Below are 13,597 nucleotides of genomic sequence, written 5' to 3'. Positions count from 1 at the left end.
CGCTTGGAGGTGAGGTAAAAGAAGGCCCGCCATTCTAGTGCCTTTCCTTTCACAGATGCAATCTAATTATAGAAATAACAACATTTTTGCCATCTCTAATGACAAAAAAAAAAAACAGAAAGCAAAAAAATCCTAGATCATGGCTGGTTGAAGAATTCTGAAAGATGAAATCCACAGATCTTAAAAGTGCCAACTTTGAGAAACACTGCTTCAAATCTCTTAGGCCATAGGTGGACAAATATGCCAATGAAGCGCTGTGGACTTCAACGATTCCTGAGCCAGTATGGCTGCCTTAGATAGCACCTCTAAAAACAATGAGAGCTCAGTAAATACCATTGCCATTTTTGGAAAGAGTGGTGAAACTGGGTTACAGGAAATCTGCCCTTTTACCTGTCTCTGGTATTGCACACATACCCTTGCTGCATTCTTGTCCATTAAAGCTATTTTCCCCAGAACTTCTCGATTAATTATCAGGATAGCCATCCCATTTAGCAAAGACTCATTCTCACTCTTGTGTAGACCTGCCCAGTGCTACCATAATCTGGACTGCAAAGATCCAGTCAACCACAACTGTCAACTATCCGCCATTAGCTATTCTAGATTTTTGCATCCAGTTATGGTAGCCTTGCCCAGAAATCTCTCTTGATAACCCTGTGTTATCAAATAGTATAGAAGAATCCTATTTCTGTTATTCTATTCAGAGTGCAGGGCGAGGCCATCATTTTTGATACACTTGCAAATGATCATTAAATGTATTGGCACAATTCCAACCCCCTCTGCATTTCTAGTGTGCAGTGGGATGCCCCAGGGCTCTGTTCTGGGCCCAGTGCTCTTCAAAACCTGAAGGGGATAAATGGGGAACTCATCAAATTTGCAGACGACACCAAGCTGGCAGGAATAGCTAACACTCCAGAAGACAGGCTTAAGATACAGAAGGATCTTGACAGACTTGAACATTGGGTGCTATCTAACAAAAATGAAATTCAATGGTGAAAAAAGTATAGGTGGTATCTTGCTCAATAGTAGCAACTGTGAGAGGGATCTTGGGGTCCTAGTGGACAATCACTTAAATATGAGCTAGCAGTGTGCTGCAGCTGCCAAAACAGCCAACACAGTGCTAGGCTGCATTAACAGAGGGATAGAATCAAGATCACGTGAAGTGTTAATACTACTTTACAATGCCTTGGTAAGGCCACACTTGGAATACTACATCCAGTTTTGGTCACCATGATGTAAAAAAGATGTTGAAACTCTAGAAAGAGTACAGAGAAGAGCAACAAAGATGATCAGGGGACTAGAGGCTAAAACATATAAGGAATGGTTGCTGGAATTGGGTATGTCTAGTCTAATGAAGAGAAGGACGAGGGGTGACATGATAGCAGTGTTCCAATATCTCAGGGGCTGCCACAAAGAAGAGGGAGTCAAGCTATTTTCCAAGGCACCTGAAAGCAGGACAAGAAGGAACAGATGGAAACTAATCAAAGAGAGAAGCAACCTAGAACTAAGGAGAAATTTTCTGACAGAACAATTAATCAGTGGAACGAACTGCCTCTAGAAGCTGTGAACACTCCAACACTGGAAGTTTTTAAGAAGAGACTGGACAGCCATTTGTCTGAAATGGTATAGGGTTTCCTGCCTGAGCAGGGGGCTGGACGTGATGACCTCCAAGGTCCCTTACAACTTTATTATTATTATTATTATTATTATTATTATTATTATTATTATTATTATTATTATTATTGTTGTTGTTGTTGTTGTTGTTGTTGTTGTTGTTGTTGTTGTTGTTTTAATTCAGTGAGTGAAGGTGCAAACAAACACATTTCCCTTCCTTTATGTGATAGCATGTAATAAGGAGAATCAGGAGTGCTTTTATTAGGAAAATGAAAAACTAACAATTCATATCCAGATTTCAAGTGCCAAACTTGCTGTGAGCAAGTGTGTTTAATGTCTTTTTCTCCAGGGTGAAGAAATCTAACTTGTTTTCCAGGATGCAAACTTAACATGAATCAGGGGGGGGGGGGAGAGCATCTATGCAGTCAAGAATTGCATTGGTAGCCAGGTTACACATACCAGCTGAGTCTGCCAGTGCAGCTTGGACTGTTCCATGATCTCCCAAGCAAGAGGCAAGGGCCTGAGACCAGCAGCCCTGCTTATAGCAGCCAGACACCACCATTTTCTGGATCCTGCAAGAAGGTAGCAATGAAGAGGGGTGGCTGATGCTACTTTTCTAGCCTGGTTGAGCTTGGTTGTTTTCTTGCAGACATTTCATTACCCAAACATTATTCCAGTGATGATGTTACCTAGTTTCGGTAATAAAATGTCTGCAAGAAAACAACCGAGCTTGGAGAGCACCAAAGACCCCTGAGCTACAAATACTCTCCTTTATTGATTTCCTCAGATCTGTGATATAGCAGTCATTCCTGCTTGGCAATGTCTCCTTATGAGTTCCTTCCACATGGCTTCATGAGAACATCCATCTGCCTTATAAATCCCACAGTAGTTGTGTTTCAAAATAATTGGAATCAGTTGGCAAGGAAATATTTCCCACTGGTACACTTCCCAACCCTGAATACCTGTTTAAGCCAAAACTGTTGAACAAATAGCATTAAACATGAATCTCTGGTGGATGGTCCCTTTCCATTCAACATGCAAACAAATTGTTAACATGTAGCTGCAAGAGGAAAAAAAAGTAAGTAAGGCAGGATATTTCTAGCAAGATAGTGAATTCTCCAGTTACATTTTAAACAAAATGGAAGAACGGGGAAAGTTATGTTACCTCATGCTGAAGCTACAAAATCTATCTTTAACTTTGGCTTGAAGATAAAATGCAGGAGAAATAGATCGAAATCACAAACATTCATACTCAAGCCCTCAAGTGGCTTGCACTTGAGATTTGCACTCAGATCAGGACAAATGAGATGAAAATGCACGTGACTGGGTAAAATCTCTCCTTACTACTTGCTAAATTGGTCATATTCCTGGGCATAGAAGAATGTGGATGAAAGATCTTTCATCTTCCCTGAGTCGATGGCACATAAATTTAATAGCTTATTATTGTTATTGCTATTATTTCTTTGCCTCTTGTCTCTTTCTTGCCTACCACTAATATTAAAATGATGTGTCCAAATAATGTTTACCTGCTGTGGACATAATTTATTAGGTGGCATTCATGTGGAATTCAGTGGTGGGATTCAGCCAGTTTGCACCAGTTCAGCAGAACCGGTAGCTAATTTTTTGTTGCCCAGGCCCAGAATGAACCTCCGGAAGTGGCATCCACACATATTTGTTGTTCACATATTTGAATCCCATCACTGGTGTGATTGCTTGTTGGTAAATGCATCTGTCCCTAATCTTCAACCATTGGAGGGAGTGTGTGATTGTGAAGGGCAGCCAAAGTAAGTGGATGTGCAAAACTAATTGTCAGGCTAAAAAGAAACAAGACCCTCTTTCTTTAAAAGTCTTCATGAATACATGGAATCCGAGGCTGTAGCCCTTTAAAATAACAAATGCTCCTTTATTCTGATACAGATTTATTTTGATAATAAACATTTTTCCCAAAATTGGTCATGTGATAATGTTAATTAGAACCAACAAACTGTGTCAACCTGAGTTTGATAACACTGAGCCTGATAAAGAGCAAAAGAGAAATCCTCCTTGTTCTTTGGGAGCCATTTTGGTTGTTACTAATAAAGTTATTTCCTAGCTACAATGTTGGGATTTCTTTTTCTCATGAACCATCATGACTAAATCATTTTTTACACGACTGGACAAATATATTGTGTATCTCTTTAAAACCCTGATCATTTTTGCCCTTCAAAGAATCTGAAGTACTGACATTTCTAAACAATCCTCTGGATTTGGAAAGGGCATCTCTTTCTGCATCTGATGAAGTAGCCTATATTCCATGAAAGCCTATGTAGCATTATAATTTGTCTACTCTGTAGAGTACACAAGAGTACCGCACTTCTTTTGTAATTATTACCAAAGGAAATGAGATAACTTGGACTGAACGTTAATTATTGTTCTGAAGTCAAAATGCTAATGGTAAAAACAGGAATTCAAAATCCATTTTCTAGTTCAATCTATATTTTTAAATCTTCAGATTATTTATTTATTGGCTGATAATAATTCAATTGTTCTATCCCATTATAATTGTTCTATCCCTTAATTTTCTCGAACTCTTTTTTACTAAATAAAAACCTCTTTCTGCAAATGTTTCTTTGCATTAATAAATAGCTAGCAGTTGTTGAGGCTCAAAAACACTTATAGGTGTCAGTCTTGCTACTTTTCAGCATTAACAATTCTATATTTAGTTCAGCAGCAGAAGAAAATCCTCTTTGCAGCCTCTGCCCATCCAGATTCATTATTAACCAATTGGATTTAAAATGTCTGGGACCCACATTAGAACCAAGGCATTCAAGCTGAGATAAAAGGTATGGAAAAAATCTTCTAAGAAGGGAAGAAGAATATCCCCTTCACACAAACACACATACCACTGGAACAACTGGAATCAATTACATGTTAGGAACAGCAGACTACTTGTGGTCTGGTCAGTAACCCTACACGCACTACAACTCTTTCATGGTCTGCAAGACTTACAAACGTTGCTATTGCTTATACAAAGTCAGCCTGCTCTCTCTAGCTGTCAATCACAGAGTAGAAAATTAATAACCACTAATAAGTCAATAATATATGTCAGGGACAATATTGGAGTCTCTGTCAGTGGTGTTAAAGTTGCCTTTAAAAGATATGTTTCAGACAGCATACACTTCTTCTTGCCAACCTCCAAGACAAAATGCATAAAATGAATTTTGGTAATGAAGGGCAAGGCTTCACTGATTTGGACTCGCTTGCTGTTGTTGTTATTATGATGATGATTATTATGATTGGAGCATTTTGCATGAATGTCAAGCTGCACCGGATACAATGAGAATGCAGAGCCAGCGTTACATAATTAAGGTGCAAACTACTTTCATCATCCATCCATGCACCCGTCAGCAGCAAAACCTTGGCAACTGATTATTTCCATAACCATAAATGTGCTCTATTACAAAGGCTGACATCACCATAAAATCAAGGAAGATAATGGCCTCAAGTAGAACAATCTGAACATCATTAAGGGCTAGAAAAGCATAATTTGTTACAATTATTGTACTAAAGGTCATGGAGGAAAGGTGGGGAGGCCCCAAAGGTGCTTTTTCGAGAGGTAACTGGACTTTCTTGTTTTTCTTTGAAGATGTTTCGCTTCTCATTCAAAAAGCTTCTTCAGCTCTGACTGCATGGTGGGAAATGGAAGGATTTATATTCCTTGCAAGCAGCTGGTCATTTGCATTCTTGTTGAGGCCACTTGGTTGTTCCACTCCATAAATGCATGGCACAACATAGGAGAACAAACTCATCAGGACAAGATTCAGCAGTCGATCTGCATTTAAAAGACAAAGGCCACTCCGAAAGAGACAGAGAGGACTGCTGGTTTGAAAGTCAAAGAGGCCAACTATGTCAAAATTGAACAGCCCTCAACAGAGGGGGAGGAATACGACATCTATCTCCAGTTTACAACACAGTCCTTTCAGCAGTTCCAAGAAGGCTCCACACCCATTTGTGCTACTCAGGTGACCCTGATGACATTGATAAACCTTCAGGTGGCCTCAATAATTCTATAAAAGAATGCAAATGAACAGCTGTCTGCAAGGAGTATAAATCCTGCTATTCCCCACCATCCAGTCAGAGCTGAAGAAGCTTCTTGGATAAGAAGCAAAATGTCTTCAAAGAAAAACAAAGTCCAGTTGCCTCTTGAAAAAGCACCTTTGGAACAACCATGAGCCTGATGACTGAGAAACTCCGTAGACAAAGGTGGGGAGGATGCAATGGGGGTACGTCTCAGGCAAGAAGATGGTTAGAAAGGGCAAACTTATAATTGGTGAAGGGATTACAAACAATGAGTTTAAAGGCGCAACACTACACAACAAACTAAAAAGGATGGGTTGTTCTGCATTGGTTTTTAGTTTTGGAAGTCATTGTATTTTGTAAACTGTGGTTTTTGGTTTGACATGCTGTGTGAATTCAGACAATTGTAGTACATTTAGCACCTTAATTAAACAAACATGGTTAAGTATGATTTGTGACCCAGGACAGCATCTAATTTCCCAACTAATCTAAACCATTTCCATTTGCAGCTATGGAAACACAGCTTTTCAAACCAGCTTCTCAGGAGATGATAGATTGGAAAATTAGATTCTGTAATTACATTTGCAATGTATCTTGAAATAGTTAATAGCACTCACAAATGCTAAGTGAGATTAGACTTGTCTGCTCTAATGCTCTTCAGTTGTGTAGAGTCAACACTTAAATTGTTCCCAACCAGCATGGCCAAAGGATGCATAGTGTAAGATTTGAAGTGCTAAATACCTGGAGGGTGTAAGGAAAAAGCCTTAAATATCACTGATCTCTAAATAAGAAATTGCACACTCAGTAATTTTTGTAGCCCAGGAGATCAAGTGAATATGGTCATATTGTGCAATGTTCTGGTTCACACACTGTCTGAGGCCATAATGTGTATAAGACCATACCAAACATTGAAAGGGGTGATTTGCCAAGGTCAAGCACATTTTCCAGAAGCATTGGCAGTTTTCCCAAGTGGCCTGTCCATATACAGACAATGTGCCAACTGGGACTGCTGGTCATATGCATGCATGTTCATGAAGAGTCATTTAGCTAGCTGCCTCTGTGTCTCTTTTCCTTCTTGGTAGTCATCATTCCTTGACTGCGACAACAGTTCAAGACAATTTCCGATCCCTGGAAATACCAAAGTCAATACCGGTAAAAGAAGACGATGACATCTAAGCATAAATATCTGATTTATATATCTTTGAACGGGAATATCAGGGATCAGGTGTTTACACTGTTAATTCCATATACTCGGAACACCATTCACCGACACGAAATATTACTTCCAAGGATAGGGTTGCACACTTTTTGGCTATAACTTTGGATCCACCATTCCTTCCCATCTCCACTTCTTTAAGCAAGCTTGAACTTTCTCAAATACCAACTAGATCGTGGAGAATGAGTAAGGACCATATGAGAATTTGGAGACCCATTTCTTGCTATATTGCCTCTAACTCCAAAGAGTCATGTTGAATCAGAGAAAGATGAATCTGAGAGAAGAAAAATTGCCTTTGTTCTCTGCTTTGTGACATTTTTTCTTCGTTTTTCAACATTAATAACACAATGTTATGAAAATGCAGAGAATATAATGCTGACTTGAGGAAGGCTTCTGCAAATCCTATAAACGTCAGTGCTAATAGGCGTTGTCTCACACTGGAAGCACCTGGCCACTGTTTATTTCCACATATGTTATGTCTCCATTTAGATTCTGGCTTGCTTTTTCCTCTGCTCTAGAAGAGTTACAGATGGCATGCTTTGGGGAGACAGAAGTTTCCCTTCATAGCAGGTAAAACTTTTACTATATGTAAGTTATATTATAAAATATTTTATATATCTTTATAAATTATATATACTTTATTAGCAACAGATTTTATACAGTAAAGTACAATATCCATAGGAATGGGAAACTGTTATGTAAAATATGTTGGAAATTGGGTTTTTTCTTTGTTCTGAAGCATCTTGTCACACCCTGTCAGCATCTACTTCACTGAAAGATGTCTTTCTGTGAGCCTTGGAAAGCCACTAAAAGCAATAACTCCTTTAAGGAGGTGCTGACAGGTGCTGTTGTGAATCCCATCCTCCCTCTGAAACACTTTTTGACTTGCATCCTGGTGCATAGGACCCTATTCAAGCGAGATTTTGCTGCTCCAGAACCATCTATTATCCAACAAATTTTGGTGTCCTTTCCCTATGCCTGGCTAAAGGTTCTTCCTTTTTCAACCAAATAGCAACAACAGCTACTGACAAAAGTGGTAGCATGGTTTTTTTTTTTAAAAAAAAAACCCATCACAGCTACCAATTGGCTTATAAGTAGAATAAAGAAATGATGGCTTTGCAACAACTTATTTATAGCAGCTACTGAGATTTCCCCCCCAGGCCCCCCCACCCCATGCAACCAGATAAATTCACACATTAGAGATGGCAAAAACACCTTAGTTTGCACTGCATGGGGTATAAGAGGATTTGTGTGATTTCAGGAACTGCAGTATCGCTGGGTGGGCAGATTACCAATAGTCCTAAAGGGCTCCCTGTTGATTCTCAAGATTCTAATGTCCACAAGCTTTAAAATGTTTGAGAGATTTTGAATAGAAATAGTGCCTTGTAGAAGTGCAAACCCCATTCAAAATTTGACTTTTTAAAAGTGTGTTTTAAAAGTTTCCATATGGATGATGTATACTTTTATATAATAATACAGAAAATAGCACATATCTGGCAAAACATAAAAAATGCATTTTTAGAGATGTCCATCAAAGCTATATTCTTTGATAAATATACTAAATCAATTCCATTCCATTCCAATTCTCACATTTTTCTTCTTGAGGTTCTCCTCGTCTATCATTTTCCCCAGACGTCCCCTTTTCAGCTCATTTACTTTTCTGTGTGACTTCCCATGTATTTATTTCACATTAATGCCCCTTCTGCATATGAAAGGAAGAACAAACAATTGGTTAAAAAGCACCAAGCTTTGATCAGTCCTAAGGCCCTCTCTATTCCTGTTGAAGTACCTAATTGGTGGGAGTTTCTCCTACTAGCTGGTGACATGCTGAAAGGGGAGGCATCAAAGCCAAAGAAGAAAACCAAGCACTTGGGCTATCATGATTGGCACATGTAAAACTGTGGTGACACAGTGGTTAGAATGCAGTATTGCAGGCTGACTCTGCCACTGTCAGGAGGTTGATCCTGACTGGCTCAAGGTTGACTCAGCCTTCCATCCTTCCGAGGTCGATAAAATGAGGACCCAGATTATTGGGGAAAACTGCCCAGGGAGCACTGTAAAGCACTATAGAGCAGAATATACATCTAAGTGCTATTGCTATGCACTAATCAAGACAAATCTCATCTAGCCACAATCTATAATAGATGCAATATATGCAAGACAGGGACTGGCAATAGGGCCAGCACATTTTATGACAGTGTTGTTTTACTCAAAGTGGAGGAAAAAATGGACAAAGATCTCTTCTTTCATTTCCACTTCCGTGAGTAATCAACTTCCAAACATGACGAAAGGTAAATTGTTCTTACAGATTAATTCCAGGTCCACAACCACTTCAATTGGTAAGCATTACAATTTGAATTTAAGGTTATGGGCACCACACATATAGATCTCTGGAACCCCAAATATCTTGCAAGGTTTTGTTAACATCTTGTAAGATAATGATACTGAAGGGTTAAAGTCATTGGCTAGGAATATTGTGAACTGTAAGGCAGCTAGAATGTTCTACTGACAAACCTTGAACTACTAACACTTGGATTGCTTTGGTGAAGTTAGAATTATACCCGTCAATTCTGGGAAGGAGACAAAATATTCAATTATATAAGAAAAATGATGGTATTACTTCAGTTTCCCTTCGTGTTACTTTTTCCTGACAAAGCCAGGAAAAGCTTATGCTTTCATTTTTTTTCACATTTTTTTAAACCACACAGGATTAAGTACTATAAAATATTGGCATTGAGGAGACCAGATTCAGAAATGATGTAAGTTCTATCTCAATAGCATGCTACACTATGGACACAATTATTAGGCAACTTGTATTTTAGAGAATTAATTTTCTTATTGAGCAATTACAGTGCTTTCAGTCAATCAAAAATGCTGATAAATTGCAAACCTGAATATGTAAGAAAGTAAAAGTGAGGTTTTTGCTTTCTTAGAAGAATATGTGTGCACAACTATTGGGCAACTTTAGTGTGCAGAATTATGCAACTAAATGAAAAATGAAATTTTGCCTATCTCACTCATTTATTTGCATCATAAAGTGAGAATATAAATAAACAACTCAAAATGTACGAATGTACAAATAAACCGCCTTGTCAATAACAGTCATAAGCCTTCTATTAATGGAGTCTGTCAGTTTCTTGATCTGTTGACGATCAACGTTTTGTGCAGCAGCAACCACAGCTTCCCAGAAACCGTTCAGAGGTGTACTGTTCTCCTTCATCGTAAATCTCCCGTTTAAGAAGAGCCCACAAGTTCTCAATAGGTTTAGGTCAAGTGAAGAAGGGGGCCATGTCATTATTCTTTCATCTTTAAGGCTTTTACTGGCAAGCCACACAATGGAGTACTTTGATGCATGTGATGGAGCATTGTTCTGCATAAAAATCATGGTCTTCTTGAAAGATGCAGACTTTTTCCTGTACCATTGCTTGAAGAAAGTGTCTTCTAAAAACTGGCAGTAGTTTTGGGAGTTGATTTTGAGTCCATCCTCAACCCGAAAATGTCCAACTAGCTCATCTTTAATAATGCCAGCCCATACCAGTACCCCACCTCCATCTTGCTGGCATCGATTCGAAGAGCATCTCTGTGCCCATTACTGATCCAGCCATGGGTCCATCAAGAGTCACTCTCATCAGTCCATAAAACCTCTGAAAAATCTGCCTTCAGATATTTTTTGGCCCAGTCTTGCCATTTCAACTTATGTGTCTTGTTCAGTGATGATCAGGCTTCAGCCTTCCTTACCTTGCCCACGTCTCTGAGCACTAACACCTTGTATTTCTGGGCATTTCAGGTAGGTTGCAGTTTTGGAATATGACAGCACTGGAAGTTAATGGGTTCCTGGTAGCTTCACGTTTGATTCTTCTTAAATCTTTGGCAGTTAATGTGCATCTTTTTTTCTCAACATGTTTCTTGCAACTTTGTTGACTATTTGCAACAAAACGTTTAATGGTTCTGTGATCACTCCCCAACATCTTAGCAATTTGAAGAATACTTCATCCCTCTAAAAGACTTTTTACATTTTTTTACTTTTCAGAGTCAGTTAAATCTTCTTTTGGCTCATTTTGCCTGAGGAAAAGAAGCTAATCATTACGCACACCTCGATATAGGGTGTTGAGCTCCTTAGGCCACACCCTCCCTCATTACACAAATACACATCATCTGATATGCTTGTATTCACTAAGCATTCAAATTTATACAGCTTGGAGTGGAAAATATGCATGAAAATGATGATATGGTCAAAATACTCACTTGCCTAATAATTGTGCACACAGTGTAATTGTGTTAAATGTGGAATTAAATGGTGTCAGATCTACATATACAAACCTTTTTCCCAAGCTACTATAATCTCTAAATGGTAACTGAAAATTTTATGCAACTACTGGTAATTAAATATGCCATCAGTAGATGTTACTGTTGATTGGAAGACGGCATCAAGTTTGAGTCTTGGGAGCGTAAGTAACATGGAACATTTGCAGCACTCAATTTTACTATTTAATGAGGCACAGGAAAAGCAGATTAATGAAATAGACTCTTTATTGCTGCACACATGCTTATATATTAAGCTTTTAAATATATAATTATATTGCCATTCTGTAAAGCTTTACATTCTCTTTATTTTAAATAACAGAGGGCCAAGTTAAAGTAAGATCATAATAAGTCTGACATTTAAACTCTCTACAATGCAATTAATAGCCAGGAAGACTAACAATAAATAATTAGAGATCCATTATTTTCCTAACTTCTTTGGATTTAACGGAGGTGACCTTTCACTGTATGTTAAATAGGTACTAGTCTGTTTTTATCCACAACTCTGATTTATACAAGGGAACCAACAAAATACAAGACAGACCAAGGGATAGCTCATCAAGGAGTTGTACTGAGAAACACAATAATACTGGTAATTCATTCTGAATTTACTTACCATTCTCAGTACTATAAACAAAGCTTTGTTCAGCCACCTTCACTGCCTATCTAAAAGTTAACTGAATCTTCACTTGACAATATTTTTTAAAAAGAATTTATTTAAAAAAACCCAAATGCAATTACCAGTAGTAATTTTCTGTGCTTATATCACGTTAACTTTACTAGATACTTGCAAGGAAGAGAACACTAGGATGCTATGTATAAAAAAGCTTACTGTGCTTTGTTTCTGTTGCAATAATTTACTGTTCAAATAAAAAATGGAAATAGAAAAGGTTATGATTTATTCCAGTATGATGTCCATTTATTCACTGGAGGGGGCTTATAAGTTGGTACAAGAAAGATTCTATAATATTTGCCAAAGATGTTTGCCAAAAAGAAATGTCAAGAAATCCAGCATTTTAGTTCCCTTCATTTTCCTGGTAAAACACAGGAAAAGAAAGATCCTGGCCAGGCTTTTATTTATGGATTGTGAATAACAGACTATCATTTCTTATGCTTTTAAATAAGCACCAATCCTTTAAAGGTATGCTTTTCTTGGCATACTATTAAGAATACACAACTTTTTTGACCTTACGTGTAAAGAGTTATCAGTGCATGGAAACTGTGCTAGAATCCAACATCGTTTTTGTCACATCAATGTCTCACTAAAGTTAATCTACCAACGCAACTGCTGTAACACTTACTAACAGTATTACTGTAATATAGAACAATATTTCCTCATAACGTCAGGATAATCCAAATGGGAATTTAGTTCTTTCCTTGTTAAATTTATCTAATAATGAGCACATCATTCTAGAGTGGTTGGGTGACACAGAACCCTGGCTGATCTACCTAGTATGGGTTTCTATATTAAGCACTTATTTCATTGCATTTCCCATCCCTCCCCGCTCCCACTGTCTGAATGGCCACAATGCATTTTCCAGCTATCATTCATATTAATGGGGGGAATAACAAAGAACATAATGAACTGGATAGTGGTGAGACACTATTTACTTACAGACTAAGATCTTAATAACCAGTCCGAATTGTCTCTTTTCTGCACAACATGAAAATATGTCATGATGATGCAGATTATGAAAGGTCTGCTATGCTGTTCTGAACTTAGTAATTAAACTAATCTCACGAGCTATGTATATACACCCTAGATTGAATATATACAGTATGGGGAAACAGCACCAGTCTTTTAGGAAACCTGTCAATCAATTACACAGAGCCAGCTAGAACATCTGTTATTGACAGGTGATTGTAGACATTAGAACTGTGTACATATGGATGACCTACACCTCACTGCGTCCAACAATAAAATATTGTTAAATTTTCATACAGACCTTCACATAGGGGACCTTAATGTGAACTGACTTAAATCAAATGATGTATACCCTAAAATATTGCACTGTATATACTATGACATGTGAATATATTCTCATCTGCCATTCAATATATCAAAGGGTAGAGCTAGTTAGCAAGGTGATACCTTCTATTGCCTCACAATATTGGGATCTGCACAAAACAAATTTATGCTTCCACTGCTAAGGGAAACAATGCTCCATCAGTCCATTGTGGTATCATGCAAGTACAACACAGTCACTTGTACATACATACTCCATGCTGAAATTTGGAAATCACATAAGTAAATCCCCAAGCACAGTAAAATCAAAAGAACATTACTATCTACAGATATGCAGATATACCAAACCTTCATGTCTCAGTGTCCCTATAAAACAGCAGGAAAAGGGGAAAGGGCAAGTGCTTTTGCACCATATGGTGACAAAATATTTTATTTCAAGGATCAGA

The sequence above is a fragment of the Protobothrops mucrosquamatus genome, unplaced genomic scaffold (assembly GCF_001527695.2).
Source record: "Protobothrops mucrosquamatus isolate PMUCROS unplaced genomic scaffold, P.Mucros_1.0 scaffold_260, whole genome shotgun sequence".
NCBI classification, from domain to species: Eukaryota; Metazoa; Chordata; class Lepidosauria; order Squamata; family Viperidae; genus Protobothrops; species Protobothrops mucrosquamatus.
The sequence above is the reverse complement of the archived record's forward strand: the minus strand, read 5'-3'. Positions refer to the sequence as shown.